General features: G+C 36.6%; 1 protein-coding gene across 1 annotated transcript in view; it reads right to left on the reverse strand.

Annotated features, from left to right (window-relative positions):
* CWF19L2 (CWF19 like cell cycle control factor 2) overlaps nt 1-13,076 on the reverse strand; it is a 90,535-nt gene that overhangs the window by 17,032 nt on the left and 60,427 nt on the right. The window lies entirely within an intron of this gene.

The following is a 13,076-nucleotide window of genomic DNA, read 5'->3' on the forward strand; positions in this document are numbered from 1 at the left end:
CATTTTGTGAAGAAAAGAGTCTTTGTCTTTGATATTTAGCCTTTCCTGAGTGCACCTGTTGCTAGATATGGATAACGAACACAACTAGAACATTACCAGGAATAAGGCTGAATGATCCATAGGGGTTTTTTTGTTTGCTCATTAAATTGCTACATTTTAGTTGAAAACGTGCCACATTTAAAAGGAAATTGAAAATACCAGATTTGTTATGAAGACATGCTTGAAGGTCAGTGGTATTTTACAGGATCCTAATAGTGGAAACCCACACAAACTGGATACGTCTCACCTAGCCCATTTTTAGGAGGGATGAAGTCTGTAGGTGGGAACTGGAGGAACGGAAGGTGATGCAAGGTGACAGAGGAAATGGTGAGAAGGCGGGCTTAAGGCAATAGCAGCAAGAGACAATGAACAGAAAAGCAAGCAAAGAAAGCATGGTGGTCATGGGACTCAAACCCAAATGACAGTAGATTTCATTAAGCTCCAAAACTCATGGAACACTTTTTATATATTTATAATCAGGTTTTATCAATCTTTATTCTGATGACAAGCAAATCCCATGATATCTTACATAAATCAAAAATTAGCAAGTCTTGATTGTAAAAATTCATTTTTGAAAGGACTTAGAAAAGTATTTCCTTGTTTTCTGCTCTGGCTGCTCTACATAACTTTAAAATTATATGCCAATAATACCCTAAATATTCAACACATATAGCTAAAGCAAATGTAAAAAGCATTCAAAATATTTTTTCAAGTTTTTCTCTTTAAATGAAATCCCAGTGCTGCAATACTTCTATGCTACACTCTACTATAATTTTACCTTGAATAGTTTCAGTAATCTCCTCATCAAAATGACAGGGAGAAAAAAAAGACAGCATGCTATACAGATTTCTTGATATTGTAGGTGCTGGTCCTTCAGAGTCTTGGCAGATTTATGTATGAGTAGTTTTGCTCCAAGAATTGCTAAGGAAATGGTAGAAGTGTCTTCACAACAAATCCTAATATTTTTTAGAACACTGACTGGGTTGCTCTAGCAAAGGACTAATATTAGCAGAGGCATTTGGAAGGCATACTATCATAACTGAAGCACAGACTCCTAATGAAAGAAAATCTCCCAAATATCCCAGATGTAGTTTATGTAGATAACCTGATATTAAAAAAAAAAAAAAAAAAAGAGATTTTATTTTGTCGGGTAGATAAATAACTTCCCCTGCAAAATAACACACACAACAGCTCTTGCTTTTCCTAAATATTGCAGTTCTCCATTTAACTGCTTATGTGCATTTCCTTCAAGAAGCCACTTGCAGACCAAACCCAAGTTCAACAATTCAACTCCATCCTTGTAATTATTTTACAGCAATGCTGTAATTCGGTATTTAAAATAATATTTAAAATCATCAGGAAACTCCTGAGCTTCAGAAAAAACACTCAAGTGATTTAGGTGTCAAAAATCAAGACTGTTCTTCTGTCATATAAACACAAGAAAAGTAAAATTAAAGCTTCACTACAAGAAACACCAATAAGCACTACCTACAGATGGCACTACTTTGTTATTACCAGAAGCAAACGTTTACTATTTTCTTTGTTTGTTGAGGGGTTTTGGTTTTTGTTTTGTTTGTTAATAAAAAAGTCTGCCATGAGAATGCAAACACACATGAAACAAGACAGCTGTCAGATACAAAGAAAACAAAGAGTGGAAGTCAAAACACCTTGGCGATCAGCAGTATAATACGCAGCACAGAGTACTGCTACTATTTTGCTCTGTTTGCACTTAGTAGTAGTCATGGGAATTCCTGGTTTTTTATGCACGACCTCTTTTAAATAATAGTACTTCTCAAAACACTCTACACATCCTCCTGTGATGAAATAAATATTCATCTTATTACATAGGCTGGATGATGCCTTTCTTCAACAGCGGATAAAGTACTGTATAAAATGAGTTATCTAGGACCCAAAACAGAATGCTCACCTAAAAAGCAGTGAACTTTAATAAAGAAAGTGCTGTCTAAAGACCAGACTTGGTTTCTCCTCATACAGTCATGACCAATAGAAGATCCCTACGCTTCAGATGGTAATTCAGTAAGACCAAAAAAGAAATGATGTAACTGTTCCTGAGGAATTTTACTTTTCTGCATCACGTTCAATACAATATGAAAAAAAGTCATAATTCAATGACTCAAATTTAAGGGTAGGTCTGAAGCAATATAAAGTCCAATACACAGCCTTGAGTGGAATCCATGAAAACAAGCATAATCCATAAGACTTACAAACAACCAGCCAGCCATTCGCAAAAGCTGGAGTCACCCAAAAGAACGGTGAGAAAGATTCCCCCATTGTAACAGACAGTTCTCACAGTTCTTCCTGGAAATCCAATGGTAGAATGTCAGGATTCAAAATTAAAAGTCCTCAAAGTGAAGGGAAACAGTGTAAAAGATTAAATATCACTTTCATTTTAATATTACAAAACAGGCTATATACATAGGTGGAATCATGTGCATACATCACCCATTCAATGTAAGCTCCCAGTGCAGGCTGGAACCCACCCAAAGTACATGCATTAAGCTAGAGTAAGTCAGGGAGAGTCTTAAACAAAATTTTGGATTTTTTTCTGGAAATATAAAGATCTGTAGAAAAGTTATTCATATAGCTAGAGGCCATGGGAGCCAGACAACATTGCACTTGTGGTTTAAGATGTAATATAAGTTGGTCAGGTGAAGCACACTGAGGAAGTAAAATAAACCTAAGATTCCTTTGGAGAAGGAACAAGATAAGGTAGACAGCAATGTAGCATTTTGGGGAGAGAAGCCATAGTAAAGCCATAAATATAGAGGAGGAGTGTTCATAGATCAGGTTCAGATTACCTCTACCGCAGAGTCTCTACCAGCAATAAAATTATAGATCCCATTCCAATACTAATGAATACCAGAAGATAATAAGGAATGCAAGGCAGCTCAAGAAAGCAATTCCCCAGTTTCAAAGGCATTTATTAAGTGCTTGAAATAGGAAGGGTCTAAGAAAAAAGTTATTTTAAATATTTCTACCTGCTTGTGCAATAAAAACAACAAGCATAGTCATTAATAATTTATGCCCAGCTGGATGATATTCAAGCACCATAACCTTCCCTAGCTCAAGAAAAACAAGTAAGGACAAAGTGGAAAAATGAGACATTATTTTTTCCCCTTTTTCATACCTTTAAGGAGTTTACAGGATCTGTATTCAAGCCATAAGTCTAGTACATCGATGCATAGTGCCATTATATCGCAGCTCTGAGACAAAGAGATCCAGTTACAGATGGTCACCCTGTCCCTGAATTTTCATTTCTTGCTGTGTTTTATCACATCCTTTAAATGACTTTAAAAGAGTGTCAAAACAGGATATATTTTCATCTCTAAAAACAACAGCCATGAAAGGAATAAGAATTTATTCACAAGTCCTGTATTACCAGTGTCCTTCCAACATACCTCAAAACAGCCCAGGAAGTAAGAAACCTAAAACCAGGCAAAAATATCATCTAGCAAGAACTGCGTACTACTGAAAGTCCATTCAGCAATGTTTTCTGCCTTCATAACAAACAAAAAACCACTAATGACATTTATTCTGTAATATTGGAATAGTAGCAATAACATCACTAACACATTCCTTGCCAGTAGCAATGACAAAAAAATGCATTTTTTAAAGCCATAATTCCTTAAATATGATTATCCCTTGAATCCTACAAATGCTAAACATCAATGTGTCAGAAATGAAATAAAATGTAGTTGCTACCATGGCAGACTCTTTAACTGCTACTCTAAATAACGGCTTTTTTGAAACATTATTTGGGAGGAAAATGGAATTTTCCTTCCAAAAAATTCATATTCTTACTTTTACGGTAAGGTTCCCAGTGTGCTCCCCCAATTGCATTATTTGGCTGTAACAAAATCTCTCAAAAAAAGTTAAAGGAGAACTGAAAGAACAAGAAGAAAGCGTTCTCCAAAATGCCAGAAGGAAAGCAAGTAATCATTTTAAAACTGATTTCTTTTATAGATACCTTCTTCTACAGAAAAGATGGAGCTAGTAAAAATCCAAAGAAGGAACTACGCTGATGTATTAAGAGTTGCTGGAAAGCTGCTGTTCTGCATCAGCTGAAATATCACACCTGTTAAATGTGAAAGTCAATACATTCTGGAAGTTGTGTATTTAGTTCCCTCACCAGGCTGGTTATTGCTTGCTATTGCCCGCGCTGTATTTCAGGTGCTGCACACAAATCAAGGAGAAGCATCTCTGATCCATCAGTTTTAAGTTGGCATGTCCTACAAAACATCACTGAACTGCCTGAAGTTAATATATGAAATTCAGACATCTACAAAGGCAATGCACCTGAAGTCCTTGTTTCTACCAGACAGTGGTCAAAACAAAGAGCTGACCTTACATGCTCATAAGACATATCATCTCCACAGTTCCTTTTCTTCTCTTTCTCATTTCACTTTTTTGTTCTGGGCTCATCTATCACATTTTTCCTTTATCTGCGCTATTTTCCAACCTTCCCTTCTCTTTTGGCAAGCACCAATTAACCAGAGAACACACTGGCGGCTTTAGGACTCTTAGCACCAGGTTAAGTGACATAGCTGCCTACACCTCATAGCATAATTGTGCAACTGTGAAATTTCTACCATCCGTCTGATGGGGGATTTTCCCCAAGCAGGATGTAGTTTTGGTTTAAGCAACAGAAAGAGCATCGTAATTTTGCTTGCCTTGGCCAAGAAAGGCCTGTAATGCACAAACACTTAAACAGCAGTCAGGGAAAGCATCCAGACTTCTCTCAGGAGCAGATAAAACTCACTCTTTGGGCTCCCATTTGGACAGCTCAAATACAGTGCACATGTGGCCAAAATGCAAGAAAAGGAAAGAGATCTCTAACCATTCAGCACAGGAATTCAGAAAGAGGTCAGCATCTGACTGTGCATAAATAAGAATGACTTGAGAGAAGAAAAAATTACAGTGTTGTATTTGCTGATGAAATCCTTAACGTGATAATTACCATGAACAACACAAATATATTACATTAATAATTTCATTATATAACATTCTGCTCATAAAATAACTGAATTCTTTTTTTATTATTTTTTACATTACTGAAGCCATCAGACATCTTGGCATGGGGCTATCTCCTAAAGTAACTCTTGCAGATCAATGTACAGGTATGCTCCAGGGTCAGCCTCGTTTTTCTGCCAACACATGTTCAGATTGCTGGAACTGTATCTCATAGCTTCATCTTAAACCAATTCTGTTTTTCTTATTCCAAAGCAAAATCCTTGGAGTCTTATATGCTGCTGGCTGCCTACACACTCCATCTGAAGTGTGCTGCATGTTGTGTCTCTTATCTCTCCCTCCGCTGCTATTCCTTGCTCTTTGGGTGCGCCCTTTAGAAAGAAATCCCTACTGAAGGATTTAATATTACTGTGATACCGAAAAGAAATCTCAAGAGACGGAACTCCTAATCATCAGGGATTATTCCTATATAAGAGGGCAAAACAACATACTCAGAAGTATTCAAATTTCCTCTGAAATTTGGGGATGAAACAGGGTATTTCATTGAACACAATTAGCTTGGTAACAAAATATACCTGCATCTTTCTAGTGTGGGTTATTTTCACCTTTTTTGTATGCTTACTTTTCCACTTCCTTCCTTGTTCTATTTTGTAAGCAACTACTGAACTTCTGCTTTTCCTGTTTTCTCACTAACACAATCATAGATAAAGTCACTTCCATATAAGCTAATAATAGTGCATCTGCTTAGAAAATTTGTGAAAAAACATCCATAGATTGTATAAAATGTATCAGTTTAGTTTTAAATTGTCATGGCAACACTGACGTCTTCAACTTTAAATGACAGAGTTAATATTTGTGGAATGTTGTGCTCATATTTTGAGAAGCTGCAATGAAGAAGAAAAAACTATTATTTTAGAATATAGACCTAAGTGACATATGAATATATCTCATGAAATTTATTTGGCATTTAGCATCTATTGTTTACAACAAAATCACCTCAGAAAATAGTCTTTCTGATCTCAAATAGCATTTGCTTAAGCCAAATCAAGACAGAATTTTATCATGTTAACTTTATTACAACTCCAATCTCCCTACAAGCACAGACATCTGAATTTCTAGGTTTAATTCAGTATATAAATTCAGCATACAGGCACTTCCCAAGCCTAACATCCCAGTGAAATAAATAATATTTTAAACACAAAGTATCAAAGGATTTTAACAAAAGCACTCTGTGCATTGATGTAAGGCCTATGTTACTAGCAGCAGGAAAACATGAATCATTGTGATAAGCAAGGTAGTTCAGGACTATCTTTGAGTAGCAGAAGTCAAGGAAAAACAGACAGAGTACTGCTCAGTGGTTATGGACCAAGCTCTTTCTTGTTTCAGCAATTTGAAAACTGTAGATTTTGCTATAATTAGGTATTAGGACATATAAAACTTCATATGCAAGTCAGTGAAATGTAAACCAAATAAAATACCTTCAGCCATGTAATTCTGCTATTAAAAGTGTGATTAGCATTTAACTTCACAGTTATCCCTGGCCATAACTTTAACGCCTAGAAAAGATTGTCCTGCCCAAGTCTTCATTTGCAACATATCTTGTAATTTTAATGTAATTCAGAAAGAATGCCAAATGTTTTACAGTCATTTAATATGGGCTGCATCTACACAGTTCCTCCTGTTCACAGGTCTTCTTTCCTAACCCAGCTGTCACTGATGTTGGTTTGTTTCCACATGCAGGAACAGCTTTAACTGTCCACACAAACTGAAGTTGTTTAGTGCATTGAACTGAAATGTAGTAGAATGCAGAACAAGGTGTTTGAAATTATTTTCTCTTGGGTTTTCATATTATTTTTTCCACAGGAAACCATGCACATGCTTAGATCCTTATGTAAATGTAAAATGCAACAGTGCATCAGAGCTCTGTTAGTTTTACCACATCTCTTAAATACTGTGCTACAATGGCTTCATCATGTAAAGAAAAAGAAGAAAAAGCTTTATTACATAATGGTAGCAGCACCAATATTTTTCATTTTAGCTTTTACAATGTTTTTAGACTATTATTTTGGTTTATGGTAATGGAAATGCAAAGGTGTGCAACAGGTTGGTTTGTAAAGCAAGAAAAATGAGATAAGGCTGAAAGCAATTTTCCATTTTACAGACTTCAGAACCAAGGCATGGAAACATGCAAATTCTCCTTTTGCAAACATGTAATACCAGCATATGTCTTTACTAAATCCATAAATGAAAGTCAGCATTACTAACTGTCCTGGTTTCAGCTGGGACAGAGTTAATTTCATTCCCAGTAACTGGTACAGTGCTGTGTTTTGGACTTAGTATGAGAATAGTGTTGGTAAGACACTGATGCTTTGGTTGCTGCTAGGCAGCGCTCACTCTGAATCCAGGACTTTCAGTTCCCCGTGCTCTGCCATGGAGCAGGTGCACAAGAAGCCAGGAGGGAGCACAGTCAGGGCAGCTGACCTGAACTAGCCAAAGGGATATTCCATACCATAGAACGTCATGCTCAGTATATAAACTGGGGGGAGTTGGCCAGGAGGGGCTTGTCACAGCTCAGGGACTGGCTGAGCACCGGTCAGCAGTGGCAAGCAACTGTACTGTGCATTACTTGGTTTTCATTCCTCTCTTCTTCCTTTCTCATTACAATTACTATTATAATATTTTACTTTATTTTAATTATTAAACTGTTCTTATCTCAGCCCGTGGGTTTTACTTTTTTTCCGATTCTCCTCCCTGTCCAACCAGGGGACACTGCTTAAATTCACTGCTTAATTTTTTTTCTGTTTAAACTCATGTTATGGATTACTGCAGACTTCTAAATAAAAGGAGTTTACAGACAAAATTTAAATGGTCTGATGAACAACGCAAATTAATCTTTCTCACTTGCTTTTAGTAAAACGTAAGAAAAAAAAATGCCTTAGTAGAATTTATGTATGCATATAGAAGGTAATTTATATTGAAGTAGCATTATAGAAATCAATCTCTGTACACCCACAAGCATCTATTGACATAAGTGAAAGTATTACATAAGTCTTAACAGCAAGAATTTGAGAAAACTGAACTACTTACAACAGTCAAGGCCAGAAGGAACTACAGAGAGTACTTAAAGCTATCAGTAATGAAAACCTAAGTTTTCACACATATTTTGTACTCTAAAACTGGCAAGAAAAAAAATAATCAGTTTTCAAATATTTTGTTGACTTTTTTGTATCCTATTGTCATGCTTCCATAGCAGTGAGAGCCCAAACTGCTGTCCAAGCTGAAGTAAAAAGTAGAAATAAAGTAACTTCAAACAGGTGGGGTGTTTTTTTTCCTTAAGTGTAACAGTGAAATATGAAAGAATCTGACTTTAAGGCCTGCTTTTTTCCATATATCAAGAAGATTATTGTTGGGGATTTGATTTTTGTTTAAAAAAAAGCTTTTTCACCACTGAAAATTAAAAGATCTGGGGCTTTTCCATGATGTTCATAGATTTGACAGCATGCAAGGGGTGGCTGTAGGAGAGGCTGTACTTCAAACTGTCTGAGACAACTGACATCCACACCAACCTGCTTCGAAGTAGGTAAAAAGTAACAGAAGGTAACGGGCTCAAGTACAACGGGGTTGTATTAGAATCAAGACTAGAAAAAGAAGAATGAGCAAGAGAGGAATGACAAATCAAAATTCACTTTTCATCTAAATTTAAAACATAGGCTCAACAGGTAAAGAATTAGCAAGGAGATGGCATTTTCCCTCCATCTGATCTCATGGAGCTCTTGAGAAAAGGAAACTCTACAGATGGGAAAAAGACTTCTAAGGATAAGTATGGCCTGACCACAAGATAGGTTTAGTTTGTGAATCTGAGGGGGAGTCAGGCAGGAGACAACGTTATATAGACCATCATTTGCCACTGGGATTAGACAGACGTTTCACAGATAGAGGTTCTGGGCCTATGCACTGATATTTCTTCCAAGGCCAATTTAAGAAAGTAAATTATTTTATGAATTATGTCTTTCTATCACAACATCCCCATCCCCCTTTACAAAACTGCAATTACAACATTATCTTCAGAGATTCATAACAACTATTCTGTATATGATTTGAAATACCATTAAAACACTAAATATTAGGAAAGTAATATTCATGTGGAGCAGAGCATTCAGCTGTGTAAAAGCTGGAGGATATGCTGGTCAACCATTCTCATTCTGTTCCCATTTATGAGAGCAGTGCCCATTTCCTCTGTCCTCAACAGCCGTGTGTGGCTGGAATATTATTTTTTTTGGCATAGCCTGGGAAAGTGATAAGAACCCCGGGAAAATCCATGAAGGAAATAATAGTGCTGTAGTCCATACGCTTAGCGGTAACCACAGCTGACCACAGCTACGACTGCATGGGGAATTACACTGCTAGATGGTCCAACATGTCACAGCAGTAAACACGCTGCACAGGACTGAGGTGATGACGACACAGAGGACTTAGGCTCCTCTGTTCACACTGGTAAATTCACACTGGATTAAAGGTGATAATAAGGGTGATCACACTGAACACCAAAGCGTTGTAAGGACTGGAAAGCCACCTTTCTACCACACACTGAACATTCACTGGACTGAACAAGATACAGACAACAGGGAAGAATATAATCTGACCATAAGATAGAAGCTCTAAACAAAAAAAAAAAAAAAAAACAACTCAGACATATTTGACTATATTATGGTAGTAGAAGATCCTTAAGTTCAGTCTAGTTTTACTTGGCTGAGCAGCCAGCAATTTTACAACTAAGAAATGTAATTTTAAATATATATATATGTATATAAAATTTTGGATAATTAAAACAAGTTTGGGTTTTTTTTTTCCATTCAGCTAAAAAGAGGCATCCAACTGAACCCAAGGACAAGCCACCCATCGCACACATTTTCCCACAAATCACATTAGCATCAGATTTGACATTAAAACTTGTGAAAGCAAAAACACCACTGTAATGAGAACCAATCGTACATTAGAGATCTTTCTAGAAAGGCTGTGGTTAAAATATACCCCATATTTCATTCTTCAAGAGCAATTGCCTTGTCTGCAGTAGATAACTTCCATCCCAGTAGGCACTGCTAGGAAATCACAACAATCAGTCAACAAAAGCAGTTTGGACTGATAAGATGAATGAAATTATTCAATAGAGTTTAAGGGATAGGATCTCCCTTCTCTCATCCTAGGTAGGATAGAATTTATGGACTTCCAGCAGCTTGCTCCCACCGCTCTTCTGAAAGATAACAGATTCATTTTTGTGGATATTTTTTCCACTTCTCAAATGAAGTCACAAAGAGAAAGTAAAGTGTCAAATTTGTGTACTATGTTATCAAATTAAAACTGACAAAAGAGGTTTGGTTGCTAGACTTCCTGCTGGGCATAAAACACCTTGCTGAATCCACTTCGGAAAGAAGCAAGATTTTTGAAGATTGTCTCATTGAGCCACAGATGAATGCAGATACTTTGTGTAGTACAGGTTTATAAAGTACATAAAGAAACCATCTAGAATATCTACGGTGGCAACCAAATTTTTCAGGCTGCTGCCAACACTTCAGCAGTGAAACTGATTTGTGATGCTGTGAACAAGAATGCATTCTACAGACATGGAAAGACATGGAAAACTCAGGATGCTGAGGAGCCAGTTTCTTCATTCAGGATCAAGAAACAGCACCATCTGGAGTAGACCATCACATTTTGCAGTGACAAGAGCTGGGAATCACCTGTACAGAAACTATGAAAAGCATTTCAGATTTTAACAGAGAAGAAAAACTGGCATCTATGACATTACTTTTCATAAAAGCCAAACAAAATTACCTTCAAAACCTAAATGTGACATTGCATAAGACTGGAGAACTTCAGTACCACTCATTAAAATCTGGACAACAAAAAATACATTGCAACAGTAATTGACAAAACATCTACCTTGAGCACATGCTCCAGCACACTTTGCTAGTAAATCAGTAACATGGTTTAACCTTAAAAGATTAGTCAAGAGCTAGCTATTCATTCAGGAAGCTTGTTCTAATAAAATAAAATGATGTAGCGCACCTTTGCCTGGTAACAAAAACGAAACACAGTACACAGCATCTGACCCAAAGCTTACTGGAGTCAGTAGGCACTTCAGAGCCTTCCCAAACTAAAATAAAGCAGTTCCATAAGCTAGGAAATGCAATCCAGTCTTTTACAATTATTAACAAATTTTATCTTTAAACAAAATCAAAAAAAAAACAAACAAAAAAAAAAAGAAAAAAGAAAAAGAAAAAAGAAGCCTTTAGAATGAAACATACTAAACTTAGTTGTTGCTCTAATCCAGCATGATCATTTTATGCTGCAAAATCAGTCTCCAGCCATGGCTAACATGTATGGGGAAAAGCATAAACAAAGCATGTAGAACTGAGACACTCCTGCTACACACTTGCAGCTCAGCATTTCACTGTGGAAATCCTGAACCAAAACCTGTCTAGATCTCCCTATTTAATATTTACCAATTAAACTGCACTTCAAAGTTACTGTATCTTTTTCCTCCCACTTACAATTAAGGCCTCCACAGCATCTTATGCTCTATAGTGTGAGTTCTACAATTTCCTTCTTCACTGAAAAATAAAAAAACCCCAAACACCTCCTTCATGTTAAACTCTGCTCTGTGAGCACTTCACATGCAAGAAACGAAAATAGTTATTTTCTAATAATATTTTATGCTAATTGTGTGTTCTAGTCTACCAGTTGCCCCCAACACGCCGCCCCACCTCTGCCCCCCACCCCTAGCTGAAGAAATTTTGCTTACTTAGGTTTCATTCACATTTTGTGCCTTTGACCACAGGGTACGCTTTATAAGCTTGGGTAGTATTCAGGCTATGGGTGCACTATCGTAGCCTTTCATGTTCTAAATTGGTCCTAAATTCCCATTTTTCACAATCTCCAAAACTCTCTTTCTCTTTAATCACACCAGCACCGAGATGTCTGCAGACTTCCAATGACTCTCAAATCAAGCAGTAACAGCCTCTTGTGGTATATGCAGAGTTATGGCTTCACTCAGCTTCATGATTACCATCATTTTGCGCTCATCAGCCCTAACTTTCAGCTGAATTTATTGCCTCTATATTTATGGTGGTATCTCCTTCTCCTTACTTGAGAGGTCTATAGCATAACTGCCTGTGTCTCAGCTAGAAATCTTAATTCCTTTTATACCCAAAATGTCTTTCAGACGGCACTCAAAATAGGACAGATGACTCATATCATTCAAATATATACATCTCTCCAGCAACTCTCTAAAGTGAATCTTAAGAATCTGCTCAGGTATGTTTCACAACGTTAGAAAAACCCCAGCTTTGTATTTCAAAATACTACAATTTACGATTTACAGTGATCTGGTTTTGACAGTCCTGAATAATTATGTAACACGAACAAATTCTCAGATCATAAAGTATCCCTTCCTCCAGATAGTTCATATATGTGTCGAACAGAAGAGACTCCTGATGAATCCACTGGTAATCTCATTTTAGAACAAAAAATAACCATTTACTCCTGCCTTCTGTGTTCTTTATAAAGATCACCATTATACTTGCCATCTTCAGCTCCTCCGAATGAATATTACACTCAGCAGTTCACAGTTCAGCATGTCACACATGACTTCTTTCAGACCACTTTAGTGAGGACCGTTCAGTTCTAGCCATTTGTTACTATTAATCTCAAATTCAAGTTTCTTTTTAAAATAATGAATTTCTATAAATTTGAGCTAAAATTCATTTTACTGACACTGTTAACTTGAGATAGTTTTTCACTTAATCCCTGTCAATAACAGCTCATGCAAAAGACTCGCTCTAACCTCATTTATCGAGGATATTAATGCAAAGAGTTCATTAGTTCTTCTGGTATGCACTTATCTTTCCTAAACGCTCTAATTATACCTTGAACAGGTTTTTTCAACATCACATTCCTGCAGGCTTCTTGCTTCCACTGAGCTTAACTCCTAGCTTTATGCTTTTCTCAAACTCAAAATAATTACTTAAAATAATTCCCTCAAGATAGTT

The sequence above is a fragment of the Falco cherrug genome, chromosome 2 (assembly GCF_023634085.1).
Source record: "Falco cherrug isolate bFalChe1 chromosome 2, bFalChe1.pri, whole genome shotgun sequence".
Lineage (NCBI taxonomy): Eukaryota > Metazoa > Chordata > Aves > Falconiformes > Falconidae > Falco > Falco cherrug.